The 27,076-nt window shown below is 49.1% G+C and overlaps 1 long non-coding RNA gene and 1 other non-coding gene across 2 annotated transcripts in view; one reads left to right on the forward strand and one right to left on the reverse strand.

Annotated features, from left to right (window-relative positions):
- The window catches only part of LOC138532681 (uncharacterized), a 60,196-nt gene extending 38,458 nt beyond the window's left edge, over positions 1-21,738 (reverse strand). Inside the window, exon 1 of the long non-coding RNA XR_011284863.1 lies at positions 21,647-21,738. This is a non-coding gene — a long non-coding RNA (uncharacterized lncRNA). The remainder of the gene's footprint in view (positions 1-21,646) is intronic.
- TRNAQ-UUG (transfer RNA glutamine (anticodon UUG)) lies at positions 20,789-20,860 on the forward strand. The gene has a single exon. It is a non-coding gene; the product is annotated as a tRNA-Gln (tRNA).
- Positions 21,739-27,076: the final 5,338 nt, after the last annotated feature.

Genomic DNA, 27,076 nt, shown 5'->3' on the forward strand with positions numbered 1-27,076 from the left:
GCCTGGTGTGGGCTAGGGGTATTTTGGTGGGCTGTGGGGTAGTGCGTGGCAGGACAGGAGCTCCTCTGTAGCTTCGTTCGGGCGGGCGGTGCCTGCTGCCGGTCATCGTGGAGACGCACATGGTGATGTGCATTAGCCAGGAGAGAGCAGTGCAGAGTTCTTAAAGGGGATAAGTTAAAACACAGTCTTTATATAATTAATATTCATGGTCACGTACACCATCACGATAACTCACTTTGTACTCCGAAAATCAACAATGGTAAATATATACAGTTCTAAAGTGGTACCACTAACGTTATCAGATCTCCTTAAAGTGCATATGGTCAGGATGACACACAGATCAAAATAAAGAGGAAACCAGCAGTAGAGAGAGGAAGGAAAGCAAGATGGTCGAGAAATTGGCAGAATACTGGTAACTACCGTTAAACACAGTTCTGTGTGGAGATCCCCCACCTGGGCAACCTGTAGAATAAAGATACAAGCCCAGTCCATATATTGTTCCCACTAGACTTTCCAATAGTCCTGCAACCCCAAAGTACCTGGCGTTGTAGCGTTCCTCGTCGGGGAATCGACGGCCCTTCTTGAGTGTCCTCCCGTTCAGGCAGGAGTCACGGGTCGTCGAACGTCTGCGGAACAGGTCGAGCTATGACAGTGAAGTGGCCACGTCGTTCCTAGCGGTGCTCGTTGACGGGGGAAGCGTAAACGTCCTGCCAGGAAGAGGCGTGCGGGGTACCTCGGTGTCGATAGTTCTAGACCTCAAAGAGTTGAAGAACTGTGGCCCAGCAAGGGCGTCGAGACGTCAGCGTCTCTGTGGTCTTTGGGTGGTGGAATACCCACTCGTGGATGCTCATCGGCGCGTCGACGGTCAGGCCTTTTCCAGCAGGATACAGCAGCGATGATGCGGACGAGAGCGTCCTTGGATCAATTAAGTTCTTAGGCAACGGGAGCATGGTGGCTCCAGTTGGCGACGGCGGACGTCGACAGTGGCGGACAACAGTCTGGGAGCTTCTCCTTGGAGTTCCGCAGCAATCCCCGTATCGGGTCAGCAGCTTGTCGAAGGTCTGTCTACCAGGAAGCTTAGGCCAAGATCAGCTGTGCACGATGGTCCCTCGTAGCTCGGGAAGTGGGCGCCTTACCAGGTCCTCTCTGGGTCAGTCCTTGGAGGCACAGCATCTTTCAGATTGTGAAGGAGAGAAACAGCAATTCTTCTCATCCAACAGGGCTTCAAAGTTAAGCTTCAGTTACTCCAGTTACTCGCCGTAGTGGACTTCAGCTTCTGAACACGATTCCTAGCAGTGAGAGGTCCCCAGATATACTGTTGATCTCCCATTCATTCCGCTGGGTCACACTCAAGCATCCGATCACGACTACGGGCATTCAGGCAGGCAGGCAGCCAATCAGGCACATGGTGCATTCAGGCCATTCACTTCTCTCCAAACACTCACAACAAGTTATGTGTATTGGGACAAGTACCGAGCCATACAACACTCCATACTGCATTCATACCGGTTTCGGGAAGGGCTGTCTCAGCCATTGTGTCAAACACCAGATAGTAGACACCCATAACATAGAATGCATATTCGTCACACACTCCATTCACCCAGGTCCCACCCACAGGCGTACCCACAACATACGGTCGTTGAGAAGGCTCCAGCCAGTCTGGTCGGCACTTCCCCACATTACCATATACAGAACCTCCACCCAACAGCCAGTCAGGGGTAAGGGAGAGAGGCAGGGCTTTCTGGGACTTCGGGAAGATCAAGGTAAGAGGTGATGGAAAGCAAGAGTCTCCATCTGGAATCTACCAATCGCAATGACAGGGCCTGGGCATCCCAAAATGGAGGACGCTCAGGGCACCTAGTCATTTCAGCACTGAGCTGCCACCAACCCGTACCCTGCTCTTTGGGCCACACACAGGTGCCCAAAAACATACACTAGGGCAGTGGTCTTCAAACTTTTTGACCCCGAGCCCCCCCTAAGAAAAATTTCTCTGGCCCAGGCCCCCCCTATACACATGTACTCCAAAATTGTACTCGGTTGCGAACGGTTATCGCGCGCTGGAGTACAATGGTGCCCCCAACGAAGGAGTGCATGCCAAACACCACGTTGTTTCAAAATCATTGCTTGCAATGATTCAAATCAGATGAGGACAAATATTTGTGAACAAAGCATTCCGATTATTTTGCTATAATACAGAGGACTCGACTAAAAATAGTGTTGGATATTTATTTCACACAAACGAAAACACCCAATATTGCTGTCCTGTAGTAACATTTGCTATGCAAGTGCTGTAACAATTTGTTTCTGCAGTACAACAGTGTACTGTCAATGCTGTCACTTGCAAGTTGGACAGTGGCATACTGGAGAACTAGTGTGAAGGGTGGGCCTGCCTTTCACCAGCCAGCCTGTTAATATTGGGTTCAATTTTTCCAATAGCCAACCGCAGGCTTTCTTCCACCTCCAGCTTTGACCGATATTTTGTCTTTAGGGCTGCAAGTGCAGAGAACCCAATTTCGCACAGGTATGAGGTGCTGAAAGGTAAAAGTACATTGACTGCACATTTCGATAAAGTTGGATACTCTGCAGACACATGTTGCCAAAATGCACCCAAAGACAATTTTCTGAATTGGCTCTCTAGTAGGCGGTCACTTTGGAGCTCCATTAGTTCCTCCTGGAGTTGTATTGGGAGATGGGCTCCTACGTCAGCCAGGAAAAGCTGAACCACCCAGTCATTCATGTTGCAATTGTCGTCAGGAAAGTACTTTTCGAGACTGGTTCTGAGAGCATTTAAATGGTTTCCAATTTCTTCAGAAACACATGAAAGATCATACTCCGTCTCCTCAAGAGCATCTTCTAATAATGGGAACGCATCGGCTATGCCAATATCAACCCTCCTCCTCCAAAGCTCCAGCTTCTTCTTGAATGCTGATATTTTTGCATTCATGGCAAATGAAGTGGTTTCTGTGCCTTGCAGGGAGAGGTTTAGAAAGTTTAGCTTTTCAAAGATGTCGCCAAGGTAAGCCAACAGTATAAGCCAGCGTGGATCACACAGAGGCTCTGCTTTTGTCTGGTCTAACTCCAGGAGAAAGTGTCTCACTTTGTTTCTGAGTTTATAGATGCGATTTAAAACCTTTCCCTTGGATAGCCACCTGACCTCTGTGTGAAACAGCAAAGCATCATGGTCAGCTCTCATTTCTGCACATAAGGTGGCAAACAGACGGGCTCTTGTGGGGTGCATCTTAATAAAATTGATGATCTTTACAACAGAAGTCAAAACCTGTGTGAGTTCATGCCCCATATTGCGCACAGCCAAAGCTTCTCGGTGTATCATGCAGTGTGTCCACACAATATGTGGAGCTACTGACAATACTTTTGCTTTTAGCCCAGCTCTAGCACCTCACATTGAAGGAGCACCATCCGTGCAAATACCAAGACACGCCTCCCACTTTAGGCAGTTGGAACTTAGGAAGTTGTTTAAAATTTCAAAGAGTTCAGGTGCAGTTGCTCTGCCCTTAATTTGCTTACAAAACAAGAAGTCATCCAACATATCTCCTTTCCGTGGCAGTACCTCACATAGGCAATCAAGTGAGCTTCTTTTGATATGTCAGTGGCCTCATCCAACTGTAGGGCGAACTGGCTGTCTTTCAAGCGCGATACCAATTCTGTACTGATATCAGAGGACAGGTCAGCAATACGGTGGCAAATTGTTGTGTCTGACATGGGGATACTTTTGCATTTCTCTGCTGCACTTTCACCAAGCATTACCCGGTTGACAGCGAGAATGGTTGGGAGAATCACTTTCTCAGCATCTGTAAAAGGCTTCTTGTTTTTGCCAAGAAAGTACGCAATGTGGTAAGATGCTTTCAAAGCATTTGCAGGTACAGATCCCACACTTTTAACAGTCTCCTTTTGCTTTTTCATGCCTTGCAGCTGCCGTACAAAGAAATCCCTGGTCTTTTTTGCTAAATCGGCATGTTTGGTTTCCAAATGCCGCCTTAATTTTGTTGGCTTCAGGCTGTCATTTGCTAATGTAGCACCACAAATCACACACTGCGGCTTCACTTCCCCAGCGACTGTGATGCATGTGAACCCAAAGTCCAAATAAGAGTGATCATATTTCCGTGTTTTTGCATTTCTTTTGTCTGTTCCCACCTCTCCTTCTGCTTTACGTTTCAGATCCCTACCATCTTTGGGCACTAGAAAACGATCCATTGAGAAAAGGAGCCTGAACCTGTCGAAACATTGCAAACGGTTTTAAAAAAGTAAAAATGCACACCCAAAAAAGCATAAACATGGCAAACACCACATGCAAAGAGTTGAACTGAGCCATGTGAAAATGTTGGGGTTGGTGGGAAACACCCCATGCAAAAAAATTCATGAGCCCACCTGACCCTTAATGTTTTCATCACTCGATAGTTTAATAATTTCTGCTTGTGGTTTCCTTGTCTACTGCACAGCCACAAGATTAGAACGCTTCGGACTACAAGATCTGGAGAGGGGACTGGGGGTGCATGGAATGGACGGGTGGGCATAAGGGGGACTGGAAGTCCAGCAAATTTATGTGGAAAATTAAAGTACTTGGGAACAATGCTACTTCCTGTTTTGCTGGGGTGCCCCGAAGCACTCTTGCTAATTGTGGGTTTAGTGCCCTGGTGTTACTACCATTTTACATTATTTCAGCGTCTCTGGGAAAGACTCTGGGGGGCAGCTCTGGTGTGCCAGTAGTGATGCCCCTGGCAGACCTGGGGGCAGAGGCCATGGGTGTAATTTTAGGGGGGGCGGGGGTGTTTGTCCCCCCAACTTTCATGGCATACCATTTTGTTCTCATTCATTTAGCTGGGGCACCTTTTCTTCAGATGTCATGTCCCCCCGCAACATTTTAAGCAAAGTTACTCCACTGGCAGAGGCCCTCAATTCTCTCAGGGGAGCAGGAGCTTTGCACCCCGGTTCCCCCTGAATGTGGGGTTATCGCTATTGGGGGACGCAGGGGGACCGGTGCTGCATTAATAACGCAGCTCCCCCATGGCAGATTGCTGGGCTCCAGCAATCTGTCATGGGGGAGCCGCGTTGTAAAAAAACACCGGCAGAGCAGTTCCGGTCCCCCGCTCGCCTCCTCTCCTCCATGCATGCCCCCCAATGTGGGGGATGCAGGGAGAGAGGGGCGCAGGGGGACCGGTGCTGCATTCATAATGCAGCTCCCCCATGGCAGATTGCTGGGCTCCAGCAATCTGCCATGGGGGAGCCGCGTTGTAAAAAAACACCGGCAGAGCAGTTCCGGTCCCCCGCTCGCCTCCTCTCCTCCATGCATGCCCCCCAATGTGGGGGATGCAGGGAGAGAGGGGTGCAGGGGGACCGGTGCTGCATTAATAATGCGGCTCCCCCATGGCAGATTGCTGGGCTCCAGCAATCTGCCATGGGGGAGCTGCGTTGTAAAAAAACACCGGCAGAGCAGTTCCGGTCCCCCGCTCGCCTCCTCTCCTCCATGCATGCCCCCAATGTGGGGGATGCAGGGAGAGAGGGGCGCAGGGGGACCGGTGCTGCATTAATAATGCGGCTCCCCCATGGCAGATTGCTGGGCTCCAGCAATCTGCCATGGTGGAGCCGCGTTGTAAAAAAACACCGGCAGAGCAGTTCCGGTCCCCCGCTCGCCTCCTCTCCTCCATGCATGCCCCCAATGTGGGGGATGCAGGGAGAGAGGGGTGCAGGGGGACCGGTGCTGCATTAATAACGCGGCTCCCCCGTGGCAGATTGCCACGGGGGAACCGTGTTAAAAATAAAGCCGGAACCGGTGACTTACCTCGCACTCGCACACGTCGGCAGCAGCAGCAACAACAGGGAACACAGGACACCACAACGCAGCCTGGACGTGCGATCCAAATGCAGGAAAGCGCGCGTCCAAGCTGCGTTTATTTCCTGTTCCCATGGCCACGCCCCCACCACATTGCACTGGCTGAGCATGTGCATGGGAGCCAGTGGCTCCCCATTGCACATGCTCAGTTCAGTGCGGCAGAAAAAGAAAAAAAAAAGCGTTACTCTTTCTTTTCTTTTCTTTTCTTCTGGAAGGCATCACGCGCCAGGCATGGTGGGGGGCGCGCCCCACAGATTGAAGACCTCTGCACTAGGGGCACAGGGTTGTACCCCTACCCCTGGGTGCCATAAGGGTATCCCACAGGTCTGTTCACCAAACCAAAAGAGAGAGCTGCACCGCCAAGAGTCCCACACAAACTCCTGCGCGGAAAACACAACAGAACACACGATAAAAAGCAGTAAAGGACAAGGATACGGAGGCCCTGTCCCTCCGATGCATTTCCAGCATCACAGTCGCTCCCCCCAGACTGAGGTTAGGGTGCCTAATCTCCCACGAGATAGACACCCTCATCCAGACGGTCAACATACCTTCTGGAAAGGCCATCTGCATTATCGTGACTCTTCCCTGGTCTGTGCTCAATGGTAAAGTCTGGCCCTTGCAGACTAATGGACCACCTGAGCAGTTTCGGGTTTTCACCATTCATCTGCATAAGCACCTTAAGGGGCTTATGTTCTGTTTGGACCTTGAAGGTAGACTCGGTAAGGTAGGGTCTAAAACGCCTAAGGTTCCAAACTATACTAAAACATTCCTTTTCAACAGTAGTCCACCTAAGTTCCCTACCCTTGAGTTGTCTACTGATGAAGATGATTGGATGTTCTCTTCCTTTGTCATCTAACTGGGACAAGACAACTCCAATTCCGGTGTCGCAGGCGTCAGTTTGAACGATAAAGGGCTTGCTGTAGTCAGGCGTACACAACACAGGTGCCCTACACAGACTTCCTTTCAAGCCATCGAAGGCCCTCTGACAGACTTCCGTCCAATTAACCTTCCTCGGTTGTTTGGGCGAAGTCAGAGCTGTCAAGGGTGCAGCTATGGTTCCACAGTCTGCCATGAAATTGCGATAATACCCAGTGAGGCCCAAAAAGGCTCTCACCTGGGTTTGAGTAGTGGGAGTCTCCCAGTCATGTACATCCTGTACTTTACTGGGGAGAGGTTGGATTTGACCCCATCCTACCTCATGACCAAGATATGTGACTTTTCCCTGAGCTATCTGGCACTTTGTGGCCTTGATAGTGAGGTTAGCCCTTTTTAACACCTGCAACACTTTATCCAGATGCGTCAAATGCTCTTCCCAAGTGGAACTGTAGATGGCAATGTCGTCTAAGTAAGCCACACAAAAGGCTTCCAGCCAACTGAGCGCATGGTTGACCAATCTCTGGAAAGTGGCAGGGGCGTTCTTCAACCCGTAAGGCATGACTCTAAACTGGTAGAGTCCCTCTGGTGTTGAGAACGCCTTCTTTTCCCTGGCATGGTCCCTCAGAGCTATTTGCCAATAGCCTGAGGTAAGGTCGAAGGGGCTCACAAATTTGGCAGCACCTATCGTGTCTACGAGCTCATCAGCCCGGGGCAAGGGGTGCACGTCAGTTTTGGTGACAGCGTTGACTCCTCGGTAGTCCACACAGAACCTCCAATCTTGGTACCTGCCTGGGAACTTGCCTTGGGGACAAGGACCACGGGACTGGACCAGGGACTGGTTGAGGGTTCAATAACACCCAGATCCAACATCATGGCAACCTCAGCCTGGATGTGGTTCTTGACGGTATCTGACATACGGTAGCACCTGCTTTTGACAGGCACACTGTCACCAGTGTCAATCTCGTGCCTACACCACAGTGTAAGGCCTGGTGTCCGTGAAAACAGAGAGGCATACTGCCGGAGCAAAGCCCTGCAGGCCCTCTGCTGCTCTGCTGTCAGATCGGGAGAGAGATGTACTCCCTCCACGGAGCCATCCTGAGGGTTGCTATGCAGCAAATCAGGGAGGGGCTCACTCTCATCCTCTTCTTGCCCTGAAGCTAGCAAAACACATGAGACTTCGGCTCACCTGTGGAAAGGCTTGAGCCTGTTAACAAGGAATACCTGAGGGGCTCCCCCAGAGGCTCCCATGTCAACCAGATAATTGACCTCGCCCATCTTGGATATTATCCTGAAGGGTCCAGTCCATTTATCTGACAAAGCCTGAGGCTTGGTAAGCTCCATCACGAGGACCTCCTGTCCCGGAGTCCAATCCACTTGCGATGCTTTAAGGTCATGCCAGTACTTATTCAATTCTTGGCTGGCCTTAAGGTTGCTGTTGCCTGACCCATCATCTGTGTCATCCTCCATCTGAGGCGTAACACATAGTCCCCCACTTGCTTGGCGGGACCTGGAGGGGCGGCCTCCCAACCTTCTCGGATCAAGGCCAGGGGCCCGCTCACAGGATGTCCAAAGAGTAACTCAAAGGGGCTGAAACCAACACCCTCTTGAGGTACCTCCCTGTAGGCAAACGGCAGGCCTGGCAGGAGAAGATCCCACTTCTTCCTGAGGGGCTCTTCCAAAGCACCTAACATGCCCTTGAGAGTTTTGTTAAATCTCTCAACCAAAACGTTGGTATGCGGTGGTAAGAGGTGGAGAACTTATAAGTTACTCTGCATTATTTCCACATGGTTATAATGAAACTCGACATGAAGTTGGATCCTCTATCAGAGACAACCTCCTTAGGGAATCCAACATGGATGAAAATGCCCAGGAGAGCCCTGGCAACCACCTTGGCCATAACCGTCCGAAGGGGTATAGCCTCAGGGTACCTGGTGGCATGATCTACCAAGACCAGGATGAACCGATGTCCACCCGACGTGGGAGGTTCAAGGGGACCGACGATGTCGATGCCCACCCTCTCAAACGGTGTTCCAACCACTCGCAATGGTTGCAGTGGGGTGATGACTCTGCCTCCAGTCTTGCCAGACAATTGACAAGTTGGGCAGGTCCTGCAGTGGGACTCCACTTCTACTCCCATCCGGGGCCAGTAGAAATGGGCCGAGAGCATCTGCTTCGTCTTCTTGGTCCCAAGATAACCAGCTAAGGGCACCTCATGCGCCAACTGCAGCGGGAAGGGCCTGTAAACCTAAGGTACCACCAACCACTTGAGGGCACCAGGTTCAGGCTTAGTGGGCTCACTAACAAGGAGCTCACCCTCCCAATAAATCCGAAAGGTCCTAGGCACTTCTCCTTGTGCCTGGGACAGGGCCTGTTTCCTCAGACCCTCGAGAGAGTGGCACTCTCTCTGTCCCTTACAGAGGTCCGCCCGGGAGGGTCCCCCTTCAGCTAACAAGCATTGAAGCTCGGGATGATCCTCCGGGTTAAGAGCCTCTCCCACAGGAAAGTCTTCTGGCTTCTCCCACAGGAGTTGAGATGGGATTTACCACTGGACCCAGCCCGTCCGGGGCATGGATCCCAATGGGTGCTGTGGGAACAGCAGGAAGAGCAAGGCCTCCCTTCACAGAGGTGGCCTTCTTACTTTTCCGTTTCCTTCGTGCCTTGGGTTTCCCCATCGGCAAGGATGCCGGGCTCGCAGCCGGACCCTGTGTGACCTGCGATCGGGTGACCGCCACAGAACCCATGGGTAGACCATCCGTGATCATCCCCAACTCGAACAAATCATTTCCCAACAAATTGTTTGCAGACATGTTGTCCTGAACCAGGACCGGAAGCTTTTCTGTCTTGTCTCCAATCGTAATGTTGACTAAGGCTACAGGCGATAATTTGGGAGGCCCACCAGCTAAACGAGTGGTTCTCAGAGGAGCACCTACATAGTCCTCTGGCTTGAGCAGGGTCCTGTCCACCACTGTCATGCTTGCCCCAGTGTCTCTCAAACCAGTAGAAGGCTGGCCATTCAATAGTACACTTCTCAAAAACCTATGAGTGTTCTGCGGGATAGTTGCCAGTACTTCTGCGTACTGGTCCCAGGCCCCAAGGGACACTAAGGAAATCTCTACGGGAGCACCAAAGGAGATCCCCGTAGAGGAGGGGAGCACAGTGGCCTCCACCTCAGGTACGGAGCAGGGATAGGTCAGGCTGGCAGCCTGGACTCCAAGTGCCTTACCCTTACACTTGGGGTCGGCCCTTCGGTGGTCCAGAGCCCCACAATCCCAACAAGTGATGGGAGTGCGGGGTACTACTGGAGCCACTGGGAACCTGCTTTGCAGCAGGCGGAGCACTACTCTTACTCCCGCCCACAACAGACTTATCTCCACTAGGTTTTTGGGTCTGCTGAGAGGAAGGTTTTCGTTTACCCGACCGTGACTGCTTTTCGGACTCATAAACACTTGTAGGGATCCACATTTTTAGTGTGGAAGCTGATTACTTATTTTATTACCAGTTAATGGGTGACTTCAAATAACTGTTTTCACAGAAGGTTCCTCATAGAGTATGAGGGGTTCTGTCCTTGGTCGTGGGATGTGTAGGGGCTGCTGCCCATTTTCTGTCATTCTCTGTGGAGGACTGAAACAAATCGATATGTCCTGTTACTGTTATGAACCTTTTGTTTCCTTAATGCTCTTTGCACACTTTTTCATTGGGTGACTGCAATGTATTTTAACCAAATCTAATTAAGAGCGCATTATGTGGCGACATTTGCAGTAAAGCCATTAGCACTTGAAACATTATAACACTGCCATTTACGTCAGTAACTACCAACTTGATTAAGATATATGTATTGCAGCAACAGTATTTCCCAGTTACAAATGGGAATTAAAAAATCCCAACATCCGTGAGGGATTAAACCAACGACATTCAACTGATGTCGCCAATAGAGCATGTTACAGAGACGTGAGGTCCCGCCTTTACAGTCATACGCTGATGATAATACAGATGTTTAAATAAACAGGCATATGTGTGGACTTGTGGCATTTCTACATTGGGACTCATATTCTAGTCCTAGGCTATTGTAGGCACTTGCGTATATTTGAGTGGAATGAGAGGCGTTCTGTATTTGCGTGAATGTGACGTTTCAAGTCAATCTGATCTGTATCCTCCTGTGAAAAAAATGCGTTCTTAGACACAGTGAGGAGTTTTGGGGGATAATGGTGTTGTAAGTGGGAAAAGGACAGAGCCCCGATATCCCCACGTCTCCCACACAGTGACATCAGAGAAAAAGGAAAGGGGAATCCCCGTGTCTCCCACAAAGTGACAGTCAAAACAGAAAGGGTAACGCTCGTGTGAGCGCAAAAAAATAAATAAATAAATAAAATAAATATATGTATAATAAAACATAGAAGGAACAAACTTGGGATACAAGGAAAGAAAGGTCCCAAACGAAGCAAGGAAACAGGCCCAACAGTGTCACAGGACACCCTGCCGGCCCCGGGATGCCAGACCACAGACCCACTAATGGGTCTCATGAAGGAAAGAAGGGACAGCAGCACACGTGCTTAGACCACGCCAAGCAGGCCACATGTGTCGCCGTCTACAAGAGGGACAGGCCAGACCACGACGGGCACCCAGCCCATGTCACAAGACCCCTGCCACCGTGCAGAAGCCCATGACCCAGATGCACGGCCCGGAGGACGTCTGCAAAGCGCCCTCGGTCACCCCAACCAACACACGCGTCTACAACGGTGCCCCGAATTAGGGGTAGGTAGCACGACGGAAAGGACTGCTACAGAGAGTGGGGGTACCACCCCGGGAATAAAACAATCGGACAATTGCAAACAGAGAGCACTAACTGGGACACCCACACCACGCCAGAAACCCCAGAGCCACCCACCCAGTGGACCTATGTTATTCGAACCCCAATGCAGCTCTATAACAGCCTGGGTACACATTAGTGGCCTCCACCACGCAGGCCACTGGTGCAGATATGTGACAGGCCCACAGAAGGAAAATACCAACACAATGTGTGTATCATCACGAAGATAACCACAAGGAGGAGAGCCATCGCGCCTCTCACACCCCTGCAGACTACAGAGGACCAAGGGAACCCATTTGGATACTACCAGCAGCCCACAAGAGTAAAGCTGCACCTGAACTGCCGCTGCTCAACACGTGAATACAAGTAACCACGCCACAGGCCAACCAACTGCCCATGACCATCCAGAAAGCCAGGTGCGACAGCCAAGGACCTACCACCACATGGAGCACCACAAGGCGCCCACACCATGACTGACCACACACAAGCAGACGCTGACGCAGCCGCGCAAACCCTGGCAAACCTGGGCCCCACACCATATGCCGCAGCCATGCGAAGACCCGACCCATTCGCCTTGAACCCGCACCACGACCAAGGAACAAGATGGGAAAAATGGATCGAAGAGTTTGAGGACTTTCTAGGTGCAATTGGGAACCAAGACCCGCGAAACAAACTCAGCATATTTAAGAACTTGGTAGGAAAGGAGGTAAAGGGCATCATCAAGACCATCCCAGCTACAGACGAAACCATGTACCAACGTCTCCTCGATGCAGTCAACGACAAACTCAGAGTAGGATCCAACAAAGACTACGAACGCCTTGCATTCAACCAACACAGGCAGCGTCCACACGAATCGATCAGAGAGTTCGTCATACGTCTCCAGCAGAAGATAGGAGACTGCGACTTTGCCAACTTTAATGATTAAGAAGCCATAAGACTAAGGATCATAGAAGGGTGCACCTCGTCAACGTTCAGAAAACACCTTCTCATAAAGCCCCTGCCCCTAGCGAAAATACTCAATCTGGCAAAAACATACGAGAGAGTTGACACACAAGCAGCCGCCATTGAAAGGAAAGTTGAACGCGACGTCATCGCAGCCCTCAAGGAAGAGCAACCGCAATACTCTGAGCCCACTCGACCCTGGAGAAGGAGGAAACTGAGAAGACACTGGCAAGAAAGCCTGAGAAAAGAGCACTGCCACGGACGAGGGTGGAAACACACCCACAGACAACCATACCCAACCTTTGGACGAACATGCTGGCACTGTGGCCAGGAAGGTCACCTTCAGAGAATGTGCCATACAGGACCGCCAACAAGCTCGGTATGCCAACCCACACCCAAGGCAAGATACCCGAGTACACCCAGTGCACGGTTAGACACCAGCAAAGACATTGAGGCCATGAACACCAGTCCACCCAGAGACCTCAGGCATGCACACCCCCTCTACCCTGAGTTAGTCCACCACAAAGGGGACAGTCTGGTCTGGCACTTGCCACACGAACCCCACCCGTTCTGCGAGAGGACTATGAGCTCCACAACCGCCCGGTACCCTTTGAAATATCGTACGGGGGGGGGAACGGAAGTCACAAGAAACGTCAGTAAAAGGCAACTGTACCAGACAAGGGCGGAAGAATACCCCCTAGACAAACCTCAAGACCATGCCGTCCAATGGAGGATGGCACTGGCAGAGCAGTCTAAAGGACAGTCACGACGTGACCCAACCCAAGGAGACCGCAGAGTGCCGGACACCATCCGCATGATACCGAGTCCCGCCAGAGGACACAGACGTCTTAGTCACCGGACAGCACTACAGCACGCACTCATCAGCGTCCACTATAGGTCATTCAAAGTAACCCACAAGAAGGACCACGTGCCCGAGCAAGAGGCGGAAGAAGCAAGCATAGCCAGAGGACAGACGAACCACGCAGACCCCATCCTAGCAGCAAGGGACAAAGAGCAATTGACAACTATGACAGAAAACTACGGCAAAATGATGCCAAAGGACACCCTCTTCCACGAGCTATACTTTGAAGAGCAGGAACCAATGAAAGGAGAGGTGATTGAGAGGAAGGAAAAGGAGAGAGCAGAGACTGATGAAACACAGCAACGAGAGAGCGTGGGAGAGACCCACGAGCAACCAAGCAGGCCCCACCAAGCCACAAAGAGACCCCAACGTCTCATCGAGCAAATGTGACCCGGGAAGTCTCATGTTAAGCAAGGGGGAGGTGTTGTAAGTGGGAAAAGGACAGAGCCCCTTTAAGAGGGAAGCTCAGGACTATGGGAGGGAGCGGGAGGCAGGAGGAAGCGGAGGAGCAAGGGAAGGGGAAAGGCAGAAACATTATGTAGGAATAAAGAGAAGGTTGGAGTGTACAAGGGCTCCTGTGTAGTCATTTGATGTGCGTGAAGCGGCCCCATGAAGTGGGCTAACAAATGGGTAAGTCATTTCCAAGTAAATACCAAGAATTTCTTAGTCCAATCATGAGGTGTGCTAGGCCTTTCTATACTATGGTGGAGAGAGAGAGAGTATAACAGTCATTATAAATAAAGGGTCAAGGAAGTGACAGTTTATGTAAGGAACAATTTACACATAGTTTTAGAATGTGGTCAGGAGGAGGACAATGTACATACACATATGAAACATTAGAAGGTAGACATTATGCATGCACATATATTTATGTATTTATTTATTATTGTATTTGGGGATGGGGGTTAATATAGCACGTGTAGAAAAGTGCTTTCCGTAGCACCTTGCAGGTGGGCAACATCTAGAGTTGTGCAGTAGCCATCCATGCCCCAGAGGTTAAAGAGAACAAGAAGTTACACATGTTGGAGGTGAGGCAGAGACAGGGAGGAGATATGATCCGCGTATGAAGCTAAGAGAACGAGGAGGCGTGAACGTGCATCCATGTATGCAGGCGAGAAGGGAAGGAGCATTGGTCATGTATCCCTGCCTGATGGTGAGACAGGGAGGAGATACGATCCCAGTATGAAAGCAAGAGAACGAGGAGGCATGAACATGCTCTGATTACTTACCTGTAATCGTCTTTACTCCTAGTACTACTCTTCCTCGTCACAGTACTTACCTTATGAGGCCCCTGCCTCCAACAAAGGACCTTCTTTCATTTCTTTTGTTCCCTATAACTCATCCCCCATAACCCTATCACTCAGTTTCATATTACCAAGTCGGAGCATGGGACCTTCCCCGCAGGGAGGGTGAGGAGGGTCGTCAGTACTGTGACGAGGAAGAGGAGGACTAGGAGTAATGAAGATTACCAGTAAGTAATCAGCGCATTACCTCCACGTCCACTCTTCCTCGTCTCAGTACTTACCTCATGAGGTATACCAAAGCAGCAACGGGGAAAAGGTCCCAATGAGACACAGAGCCAAAAACAGTGCAGAAACACACACCTTTAATAACTCCAATTCACATCCCCACAGACAAAACCCCAACCCCGAAGGAACCAACCCCCGAGTGGGAGACATTCAACCTATAGTGGTTGATGAAAATGGTATCAGCCCAGGTGGCAGCCCTACACATCTGCTGCAGAGAAACCCCCTGTGCATCGGCCCAGGAAGCCGCCAAACCCCTGGTGGACCGCCCCTGAATGTGTGCAGGCACAGGCAGGCCAGAAGCCACATAGGCCATGGAGACCACAACATGGATCCACCGGTTAATGGACACCACAGATGCTTTACGCCCAGCACCAGCCCGGCCAAAAGTAATCAGAAGACTATCAGAGTGGCGGCAAGGGGCAGTCCTAGCCAAATACTCCAACACTGCCCGCCGAACATCAATGGTATGCAAAGCCACTTCCTCAGGTATTTGTGGATCCTGAAAAAAGTCAGGGACAACAAGATCCTGAGAGGTGTTAAACCGAGAAACAACTTTAGACAGAAACTTCGGATCACAGGGGATCCTTATAAGGACAATGACGAGAAGAAGAAAAAACCTGGAACAACTTCCACACCATCGCCTCCCCATCCAAGTGACCATCAGAGTCCCCCAAAAGGAATTCAATGAAGGCCCACTGAGAGCGAAGCGTGGAATCCGCCAGGCCCTTGTCAAACCCCTCCTGGAGGAATTGAAGGATAGCGGGGAGGCCAGAACGTAGGGGAGGGATACCAGACCACCCACACCAGTCCCGGATATGGCTCCAATCCCTACCACATGCCTTCAGAGTGGGGGGTCTAAGAGCATTCATTATTGACTCGACAACGGGACCAGAGAATCCCTGAGACATCAGCCTAGCCAATAGCCACACTGCCCATTATCCAGCGGACCCCCAACCACAGATCCCCTTGAAGGGTACAAGGTCACTTTGGAACCAGCCAAGGCACCTGGGACAGAAGCTCCAACAGAGAGGGAAACCTACTCCTACGGGGCCAAAACAGAGCCAACCACAATACAGTCACCCTGGACACTCTGATGCGCTGAACCCCCCGGGGAAGAAGTGGAATAGGGGAAAGGCATAAAGGAGACCCCAAGGCCATTGTACAGAGAGGGCGTCCACCCACCAAGCCCCCTCAGCCCGAAACCGAGAGCAGAAGAGGGGAACCTTCACTGAGTCCAGAGATGCAAACAGGTCTAGAACAGGGAGCCCGAATCTGACACAGATTTCCGCAAAGATCCAGGCCGACAGGACCAGTTCCACAGAGGAGGCAAACTGGCGGCTGAGAAGATGCCTTCGGGCGACCAATGCGTTTTATAAGTGTACATAACATAACTAAAACAATGTTCCATGCCTGGAGTCTACAGTTTATCTGAATACAGGAAAGCCTTGTGGCAAAGTACAACATTGAAAGTCATGTTGGTTATGATGGACCAACATGTTACTTTGGTGCATGTGTTGAGTGAATCGCAGGGTCTATGGTGGAACAGTTAACACTCTGCACTTTGAATCCAGCGCTCAAATTTCGGTGGGATCATTAAGCATGTGACCTTTTAAAAGCCTTGATGGTAATATCTTACTTTCTATTCTCCCACGTTGTTTAACAGGATATATACTGTGGCAATAAGACCCTCGGCGGCAGGCCAATACCGCCCCAGGTAATGCCCCCGGGGCTGTAGTTACAGGTCCGAGCGTAGCAAGGGCCTTAACAAAGTCCCAGGGGCATTACTGTGGGCGGTATTGGCCCACTGCCGAGAGCCGTTAGACCGGGGTACTAATGGAATTCTTTTCTTTTTCAAAACGCTTCTGCGTTCAGAAACAGAAAAAAAAAAGCTGAATAAAATGGCCGCTGGGAAAGGGAAAACGTAGTCCGTTTTCCCTTTCCATGGCGGCCATCGGGAGCGGACGCGCTGGGAACAGAAGTGTTTCCAGCTCATTCGCTCCGAAGAAAAGAAGAAAAAAGAAGGTAAGTGGTGTTGGGAGGGCAGGGAGGGGATAGTTTGCGGGGGAGGAGGGTGGAGGGAAAAAAAACCATACCTGAGTCCCCATTGGGAGGCTCGGAGCGGGGATTGCCCCGTTTCGAGCCTCCTCATTGGATAAGGGGCTGCCACGACCCTCGCCGGGAACATAGTACCAGGCACGCGCAGGACGCACTAACGTACACAGGAATACCGTGTGGGATGGCTCGGAAAAGAGCCAATCCACACATAGTATTCCCGGTGTACAGCGCGCGCCGTGTACTAATTTACAATAATATAATTTTCATTCATTTTCACTTTCAAAATATTGTTCTTTCATATAAATCCGAAATGATTGAAACACTTCTATACAAAGCATTGAATGCATTATACATGAAGGGCAAAGCGAAAGGAGGGACTCAAGGATTTATGGTTTTTGTGTTGCAATATGTCAACCTGTCTCTCGCACCAGGTTCAGTCACAGCTGTACTATTGCAACTGCTGATCAGTTAAAAGCTTGTATTGAATTTTTCTCTGTGGGAATGCTCTTGCCTCTTTCCTCTGGCATCCACTTAAGTGAATCACCTGTTTTGTTAACTTGCTAAAATGACACCTTTCCATGCAATCTTTCTACTTGCCTGGTGTTTACCTGTTCTTAATTCAAACCTTTGTAGAAACATTTTCCAAAACAAGGACGTTTCTGAAAGTTCTGAATTTTTTCTGGACATTGCCCTTCCTCCAGCAGCAGCAAATCTCTTTCCATTTCGCTTACGCGAGCTGACCCAGTATTTCAATAAGACCACCTGGAGACTGACTGCCTCTGGGTGGTAGCAGTGCGCAGTATAAATCAACATAACATAACGTTAACCTAAAACATTTTGAATCCCCCATACCTCCCATCAACACAATATAATTTCAGCCATCAAGTTTCTTCCATTCCAATGAAGTTAGACAGGTGCTGTGAATGTGAGGAATCCGACCATCCGCACGGTAGGTGTGCGCTCACCTGGGATTTAGTTTGGATATGGCAGAAGTACACAATGCATCTCCAGAAGGTGGAGTGCCAAAATGTCCCCCTGCCATGGTCAGCCTAATTAACTAACAAAGCCTCCATGGATCTGCCCTGTCCTTTTGTTCAGCCCTGTAGCTGGTGGCAGCGATTTGCATACTAATCAGAGAGTAATTCAAATAGGCCCCCAGGGGACCTGGCTGCAGAGGCTAACAAAGGAGACAGGAAACGCCAACAACCTTTCTTATGTACTGTGTCAAAATGAAGCCAGATCCCACCCTCAGTATCAATTGACAATGAACTGTCATGTCTGGGACTGCATGTCTACAGTAGTTTTCCCTGCAGGGGGAACCCATTCATAAGATACGAGTATGTGGCTTGCAGATGCCAGAAAGCCTGGTCTCCCTGCAGCTTGAAGGGAGACCTGCTGCTATTAATCAGGAACCACAGAGAGCTCCATTGACCAGAGAGACCCTTTGCTCCACAACAGACAGGAAGATGGGTGGGACTTAGTATTAGATATTTTCACCCCTTTACCTTTTCTGTTACACAGCCCTCTGGTTATGACCTCACGCATACAGGAGATTGTTGGTGGGCACCCAGGATTGGTTTATTAACGTTGACTTAGCCTACACCAATCCCTGTGCTCCATTTGGCTTTAAAAGAGGGCCAAGCCCCTCATTTGGAAGATCATCTGAGGCTTCACTGGAAGCAGAAAGCAGAAATCATTAGACCCTGGCTGGAGGTACACTCTGCCTTACATGTTCCGCCAGCGAATGAAGGTCAGGACCTCCAAGAGAGAAGCAGATCCCTCCCCTAAAAATCTCCCAGGGAACAGAGAGATACACCGAATTCCAAGGACGCCCCCCCCAGCAGCTCCAGAACCGGTACCCACACAGCACACATTGTACCCTGCTAGGCTCTGCAACAAGCGTTCTGGTGGGAAGTGCCATAAAGTCTCTAACCATTGACCAGGTGACAGTGAAAAGAATATATGGGTTGGAAAAGCAGGACTCCACCTTTACTTGAGGATTGGGTGGAGGAAATGCAAAAGTTGTCAAGGGTTGAAAAATTAATTTATAAACTGAAATGCAATCTGTCCTTTCATGAAAGGATGTGGGGCAAATGTAATGATCTTTACTGAAAGTTTTTTTTTGTAGTTTTTCCGTATATATACTGTTCTGGTTTGATATAGTTTTCCGTTTCTGTTGTAAATAGTTGTAAATGCCTATAAATAAAAAAAATAAAATAAAAAAAAGAATATATGTTAAAAGTAAAAGAAGAGTAAAACACCCCAAAAGTGGCCATGTCAATATGTACAACCTGCCCTTAGAGGTATGATCACAGGAAGATCTGTCTGTAGTGATAAAGGCATCGATCTCAGGGGGGCTGGCTCTATACTTTGGTTGTTGTGGTGTTGCCCCTTTAAATGTATGTGGCACTACTTTGTCATGACTGCGAATAAAAGGAGCCTCAGCCAGCACGTGCTCCAGAACGACGGCAGACTCCATGAATGGCACTTCTGTGTCTGTGTCTTATTATTGGGCCTGCAGGCTGACGCCCTGTGACCATGCTACTGCATCCCTGCTGATCTAGGTGCCCCCAGATCAGCATGTGTAACCTGGGAGCCCCAGGCCACTGTCCTGCTGTGTGACCAGAGGACAACTGCTCATCCATGAGCCCCCAACAGCTGATGTCCAACTGTGTGATCATGGCAATCAGGGGGATCCCTATAGCTGTCCATGCCTTGTGACTACTGTACTATCTGTGTCTGTTGCGTGCCCCTAGCACTGATCGGACTGGCCTGTGTACCACAGGTACAGCCTACAACAGGTGTCAGGGATCCTTGCTCTTTTCCGGAATAAGGGATGAGTTCCAGGGAGGCTGAGGCTGTGCTAGATCAACCTGTAGGTCCTAGGCAGGCTTTCTCTGTACTACAACAGCCGGGTGTGCTCGGTAGGGACAGCATCAACTCACTCTGTCGTAGGGAGAGTCTTGTCAGCATATTTGTACATTACCACAGATTATCAGACTTTTTTTATCTGACCGAGAAACATCATACTGTGGGTGTATGCCGAACACTCATACGGTCATATAAACATTTCACAAATTGTAGAAACGTAAGTGCACAGGGACTGCACTGTGCGCAAATGTGCCCAAGCTCAGCCGGAGATAAGGCAAGTGAGGAACACAGAAGGAGCAAACTCAAAGGGGATCATTTTCAAAGGAACTAGAGCATAATTGGAAGTGTAAAATGTTTGTACTCTTTCCTTTTGCGCTCCAGTTTATTTTACAGCCGTCTTGAGTTGCAGGGGAGCAGGAAAGCAGAGTTTGCATTTCTGCTTTGCTTTCTTCTTCCGTCTCAGGTGAGCATTTGGTTTTACGCCTGCATGAGATGTTCCTGCAGGTGTAAAACCAAAGACTCCAGTGGAATAGGCCTTGCTTTTACACATGGTGTATAGAAGGGGTAATCCATTATAAATCACTACCTTTTGCAGGCGCTATTTAATGTCTCTCAAAGAAGAGAGACAAAGTAGAGTGAAGGTGATTTCGCCTTGCTTTCCTCTTTACTATTACACAGACCCCTAAGAGTCTTTTCTGAACAGAGGCCAATACAACAGCCCATAACATGACGTTTCCAAGTGATCTTCTTCCAACATGGCAGCCTCATGGCAATGGGGAACTAAGAAAATGCTCCATGCCTGGATTGTATGATTGGTCGGAATACAGGAAATCTTCATGTACATGAAAAAGCTAATAGCCTGATTTACAAGCTCGTTTTTCAATTGGAAAACACCAATTAACAATGTTTTGTAAATCAGTTCTTAAAAGCAGTAAATGTGGAAGCTATGGTGCTTTTTTAAGGTTCTGTAATGCATGAATGAATACGTCATCAGGGCGGGTTCCATGGTGTAATGGTTAGCACTCTGGACTTTGAATCCAGCGATCCGAGTTCAAATCTCGGTGGGACCATAACTTTTCTTAGACTTGTAATAGTTTCGTCTCACTTTTTTTCTCCCTTGTTCATTATCGCACTACTAATGCTTTAAAATGATACATTTCCATTTTCCTACAATAGCGATTTCAAAATATTGTTCTTTTTTGTCCTAAATATTAAAAGGAGGAAAATAGATATTTTCTAACATTGCTATGCGTTATGTTGAACCTATTGCGACCGAAGAGGATTCCCCACCCCCACCCACTGAACACTTTAACGAGCTGAAAGGTGCACGGCTGATCTCTTATGGCTAAAGGAATGTATCATGCATTCATATCGCATGTTAACATGGCCCGTGGCTCCCGGTGCCTCACAGCTGTACGACAGCCACGGCTGATTATTTTAAATCCTGACTTCTCTCTGGGGATGTTCTTGCCACTTTGCTTCCGCATCCACTCGAGGGAATCACTTCTTTCGTTCAACTTGTAAAAATGACACGTTTCCATGTAATCATTCTGCTTCCCTGGTTTTTGCATGTTCTTAATTCAAAGCTTATTAGAAAAACAATCAAAACAAGTTAGTTCGTGAAAGTTCAGAACTTTATTTTCTGGACATTGCTCTTCCCCCATCAGCAGTGAAACTCTTTCCATCGCACTGGCCAGTGCCCCTGTGCTGTATCGCTATTCATTCTGTCTACCACCCAAGACCCATGATGTGAACACGACCAACCTAGGGGCGTGGGGGAGGGGTTTAAGTACTGGGACAGGGAAGAGTGGGAATAGCAATAATGAAAATGACCATTAAGTAATCCAGAGCATTACCATCATGTCCATCTTTCTTGACCCGTCCTTAGTTGTTGAAGCATGCCAAATAAGAGTCTAAGTGCAGGGACGTCATTTCACCAAAATGCTAGGGTCAGCGGAAGTGACATCACATGACCCTTGACCTCTGATGACATCACAGGAAGTGATGTTATTTGACCCCACCTTGAAGTGATATCACGGAAGCGATGGAACACAACCTTTCACCCCTTGACAAAACAGGAAGTCGCATCACATAGCATTGTTCCTAAGCAAACAACTCAAAATATGGTTACGATATCACTATAATGTGATATACGTTTCATACAAGAATGGAACGCCATATGGATCATTAAGATCAGTGTGTATAGGCCCATATTACCAAATTACTGTGAAGGCAAGCAGATGTCCATGGCCAAATGATAATAATGTGCTATTATATAGCACTTACGAAGCGCTTTTTATAGAACAAATATACATACAATATTACCCAACCTGTGTTGGTACTCATTTATCGACCTCAGAAGGATGAAAGGCTGAGTTGAGGTGTTTAAGAACAGACTATATCAGTGACTCACCCCATGAAGTGTGCCTGAAATAAACCTTTAATGAGTGTAGCAATTATTGTATAGAATTCTAGAAAGACAAATTATTTGGTATTCCTATTCTTTCTTATTTAGGGTCAGTGCTGAAAGTGTTAGACTTGTGGAGCCCATGTTCTTTTTTTAAATGTTTTTATTTTTAAGAGGCCTAAACAAGAAAGCCAGCCACTCCAGAAGCAACAAGCCACATGGTGCTGGCCATTGCCCAGGACCCTGCATTAAAAAAAAACAAAAAACATTTTTTTAAAACATTTTTTTTTTAGGGGTAGCAAGGGAGACCTCAGGGGTCGCAACCCCTAAATGACGTCCCTGCCTAGGTGCTAATGTAAAGAAACTCACCAACGGAAAATGACTGCAACACGGTGAAATGTAATGAACCAGTGCCAGACATTCACCAAGAAACTGCTCCTCGGACAGAATAAGCAAAGGAACGATCCTACTGCCCCAGAAGAATTGGTCATTAGTGCTGAACAAAAGTAATCAGGGATGTCCAGGTGGCAGCTTTCCAAATGTCTATAATACAGGGGCCTCTGGCATCTGCTCAGGAGTCCGCCATGCCTCTGGTGGAATGACCAACAATCCCTGAAGGATAATTGATTCCTGCCAGGCGGTGAGCCAAATAGGTGGTTTCCTTCAGCCATCTGCTGATAGCCAGCAGCAGTGCTTTAAGTGGGCTGGAGCCAGCCGAGACCGGGCCCCGGCAGCCTCCAAAAAGTGGCGCTGAGCCGAGACCCTGCCATGACCCCCGGTCCCACCATGCCATGGCGGGACATATTATCCTGCCACAGCCATAGCCGCAACAGGAGGTGAGCCCTCCATTTTAAAGTCAGGCAGCTAGGTGACTGACAGAAGTGCCAGCCAGTCACAGCATCGCTGAAACTGGAAGTTGCAGTTACAGCAACGCTGTGACTGGCTAGCACTACTGTCGGTCACTCCAACTTCCTCTTGTGAACCCTCGCGTGAGGGTCACAAAGTTATGGTTCCTTTGTTTCCCCTCCCCAAGTCACTGACCCTCAGTGAACCCGGAGGCTCTGGAATCTAATCTCGAGATTAGATCACAGAGCCCCCGGGTTCACAGAGGGTCAAAGATGCCTCAGAGCAGAGCACAGATCACCAAGCCTGAGGCGTCTTTGTCCGTTAGCAAAGCTTTTTAAAAGATTGCTTGAATTGTATATTTTTTCAAGCCATCTTTTATAAACATAGAAAAGAATGCAATTCAAGCTATCTTTTATAAAGATTTGTCGATGGACAAAGATGCCTCAGGTTTTGTCCGTCCTCAAAGTTTTATGGAGGTGACTACGGGGGAACCCTTAAGGAGGCGCCCAGATAACCTGGCAGCGTCCTCCTTTCTCTCCCCTGGATAAGGGGAGGGATGGGACGAAAACCTGTTAAAACCAGGGTCACAACCCAGGAAGAAGGAAAGGGGACGGGAAGCCCGCCACGCGAGAAGCAAAGCCCGCAAAAGGGCAACAAAGGAAAGGGGCGAGCCCAGGGGCATAAGAGAGGCTCAGCCGGCATACAGCAGAATCTTTGGTCCACCAAAGCTGGAAGAAGGAGTTCGGGAGCTGTTTTTTGAGGAGCTGAATGCAACATTGTGATCTGATTTCAAACATTTTGCTTCAGCTACGCAGCTATTATATTGCTGTCGCGACCCGAACCAGCACTGGAGCAAGCAGCGCGGGTGCCTTAGAAGCCACTTCAACCTGAGGAAGGGGATCTGCTCTGGAACATTATAGAGGTGGAACGGGCGGTTCGCATGCCTTTGAAGCCGGTACCTCGGTTGAAGTGGAACGGCATCAGATGTATTTGAAGAAGTAGAGCAGGCGGTGCGAGGCCTGAGAAACCACTCCCCCACAATAAACGGTTAAGCTCTGGCCAAAGTCTACGGGCAGTACGTGTGCCAGAGAGGCTGCTGCTGTGGAGATTAACCAACCGCTGGGGAGCCTCGGAGGAAGTACAGACTAGGCAGTGCGTGCGCCGGTTTGCCGCTGCCGAGGGGAACAACGTCCCGTTTACATTTGCTGGGCAAACCAGGCAGCGTGTGTGTGCCGTGAAGGCTGCTGCCATTGGGATTGTAAGGACTCGGTAGTAGTCAACAGGACAAGAGGGACTCCCGGAACGCGCCGCAAGGACGAATATTTCAACACACGGGCCGCGGCTGTGAGAGGTAAAGCAATTACAGCAGTAAGGCATTAAATCAAAGTAAAGCAGGTGAAGCAGTGAGGCGAGAGACAACTGCACACTGCTACAAGAACACAGAGAGAAAGCGGGACAATAAGACCGGCAAACAAGAAAACTGCCCACGTGCTAGGGTTTGTTACTGCTGCACAGAAGCCTCTGCAAGATGGAGGCGCAAGGGGCTGGCACACCCGGTACAAGCAGTGCTGAAAGGGACTTGGAGCAGTTCCTACAGATGACTAGGGTGGCTGCAGCCAGGCACGGGGCCAACTGGTTGCAGAAAGTGGCAACAGAATTAGGAAGGGGAGTGCCAGGACCTTCCAGAGAGGAGTTGCAGTCCCCTTTGTTGTTCCCTACTTACACTGAGGAGCAGGCCATGCAGGAGCTAATTGCCATTGGAGAAGAGGAACCAGGGGCCAAAAGAAGAAGGACACTGACTGCGAAAGCAAAGGCGATTAGGCAGCAGACAGAAGCAGCCAAGAAATTAAGAGAAGCAGGGAAAGCAGCTGTGGGAGATAAAGGCAGAGGGTGTTACGCTGGACTGCAGCGGTCTCTACCAATGTGACTCGTAGCTAAGTGATGACTGCCTGCACTCGCCCACTCAGTTTTGTCTTTCTAGCACGAAGGAAGGTTTGCCTAAAAGGTTGAAATGGTATGTTAACTAGCCGTAAGAAGGAGGACCGACTTCCACCTCCCGTAACCTCCTTGTGCCCCTTTCTACTACGTCTCACCTTAATGTTATGAATGGCGGGCTCTCCATCCTGCCGCAGTATTTAAAAATACAACAACGTTGTTATTCTGAATGCGGCAGCTTTCACTTGGAGTATCCTGGACTCCCTCAGGGTTGGGGGAGCCCAGGAGGCTCCATGCGAAAGCCACCGCAGTCAGAATAACAGCGTTGTTATATTTATGATTTCCATGATTTTCCAACCACAGCAATCACAAATACAACAACGTTGTATTTTTAATTGACGCGCCTCAGCTATTTGCTTCATTTTACGTTTTCAGTGCTTCCCTGGGCTTGGGGAGCACCGAAAACGTAAAATGAAAGTGAAGGCAGCCTCCTCAGCTCTGCTCTGGCTGCAGCAAGCATAAGCTCCCAGTAGGGGAGTTTTGCTGCTTGTTTAGTGCCGCTAGGGCAGAGCTGAGGAGGCTGCCTGAAATCGCAAAATGGATGCTCTCGTGTAAACGCTTTGAGCCTTGTTTGCTCAAAGTGTTTACATAGGAACTTTCATTCAAAATATGTCGAAACTATGTTTTAGAATTTTGGCCATCATTTTAGGAAATAATATTTCTGAGTGCACTATTCCTTTAAGTAGGAGGAGACCTTTCACAACTGGTTAGCAGGTTTCAGAATGCTGGCATCCATTATGGTAGAAAAATTCCCAGAGGATGCGGGGGCGCTATTTACCTATGAGCAATACATCCATACCGCTTACTTAACTTATGGTGGAGATGCGTGGTTAATATGTGACAGGGGTTTCCGTTTAAAAATGCAGATTTGGCCAGCTATGTCATGGGATGAAGTGGATGTGACAGGTTACATTGAAAAGATGGTAGCAACAAAAGAAGTGGGGGAAAGGGCACAGGTGGAGAGGCCTTATTAAAATAAAGAGAAATGAACATATGGGGACACGAGGAGGGGTTCCTTTTTTGCGGGTGCTCCTCCTGGAATAGTAGACCCAGCTATCAGCAGGGGGAGCAAGCAAAATGCTGGAAATTTGAGCAAGGCTATTGCCCATTCGCCAAAATCTGTAAATTCAAGCATGCATGCACTAAATGTTCAGGGAGTCATAGCACAACATCATGTGATGGGGGAAAAAAGAGCGTGAGCACAAAGCCAAAAGGAGAATACAAAGTGAAATTGACAACTCTGCCTACACCCATACTCCTTGCTAAAATGATGCCATTCCTAAACTCTTACCATAACAGTGCAGATGCAAAACTAATTTGGGAGGGATTTGGGGACGGGGGTTTAATCCCTTACACTGGGACAGTAGGGAGCATGGAAACTGACAACTTGAAGTCAGCGCTAAAAATAACAGATGTATTGAAACAGAAAGTTGCAAAGGAAGTTAATCTAGGAAGGGAGGCCAGTCCTGTCACTACCCCTCCTTTTAAGAACTATAGGGTATCACCCTTGGGTTTGGTGCCCTTGAAAGAAGTAGGGCAGTTTTGACTCATCCAGCACCTATCCTTCCCAGAGGGACAATCAGTGAATCCTGGCATAGCAGAGGAAAACTGTAGGGTGAATTACGACCTCCTTTGAGGATGCAGTGGAGCTGGTGGAGGCCATGGTGAGAGGGGCACTAACAGGGAAATTAGACATTGAATCAGCCTTCAGGTTATTACCAATCAACGAAGGAAGCTATAACTTGCTGGGGTTCAAGGTCAATGGCCTGTATTATTATGAACCCACTGACAAACAAAGAGGTTGGGCACAGCCAATTTTTTCACACCAGCAACAAGCCCCACATTAGGTACAACCTAAAAAAAACTCACACAAAGTGCTGGTGCGCAGGGTTCTGATTCAGGGGGACAGAGAAATAGACAAGTGTTCTCTCTAGCACTAACCGAACAACACTGTAAACCACTACACAACTTAGTGCTAAGCGGTAACCCTCAGTCAAATTTGGCGTATTCAACCACATTTTTGGACTAATCAAAATAA

The sequence above is a fragment of the Ambystoma mexicanum genome (genome assembly GCF_040938575.1).
Source record: "Ambystoma mexicanum isolate Mex_15411 chromosome 12 unlocalized genomic scaffold, UKY_AmexF1_1 Mex_chr12_unloc.2, whole genome shotgun sequence".
NCBI lineage: Eukaryota > Metazoa > Chordata > Amphibia > Caudata > Ambystomatidae > Ambystoma > Ambystoma mexicanum.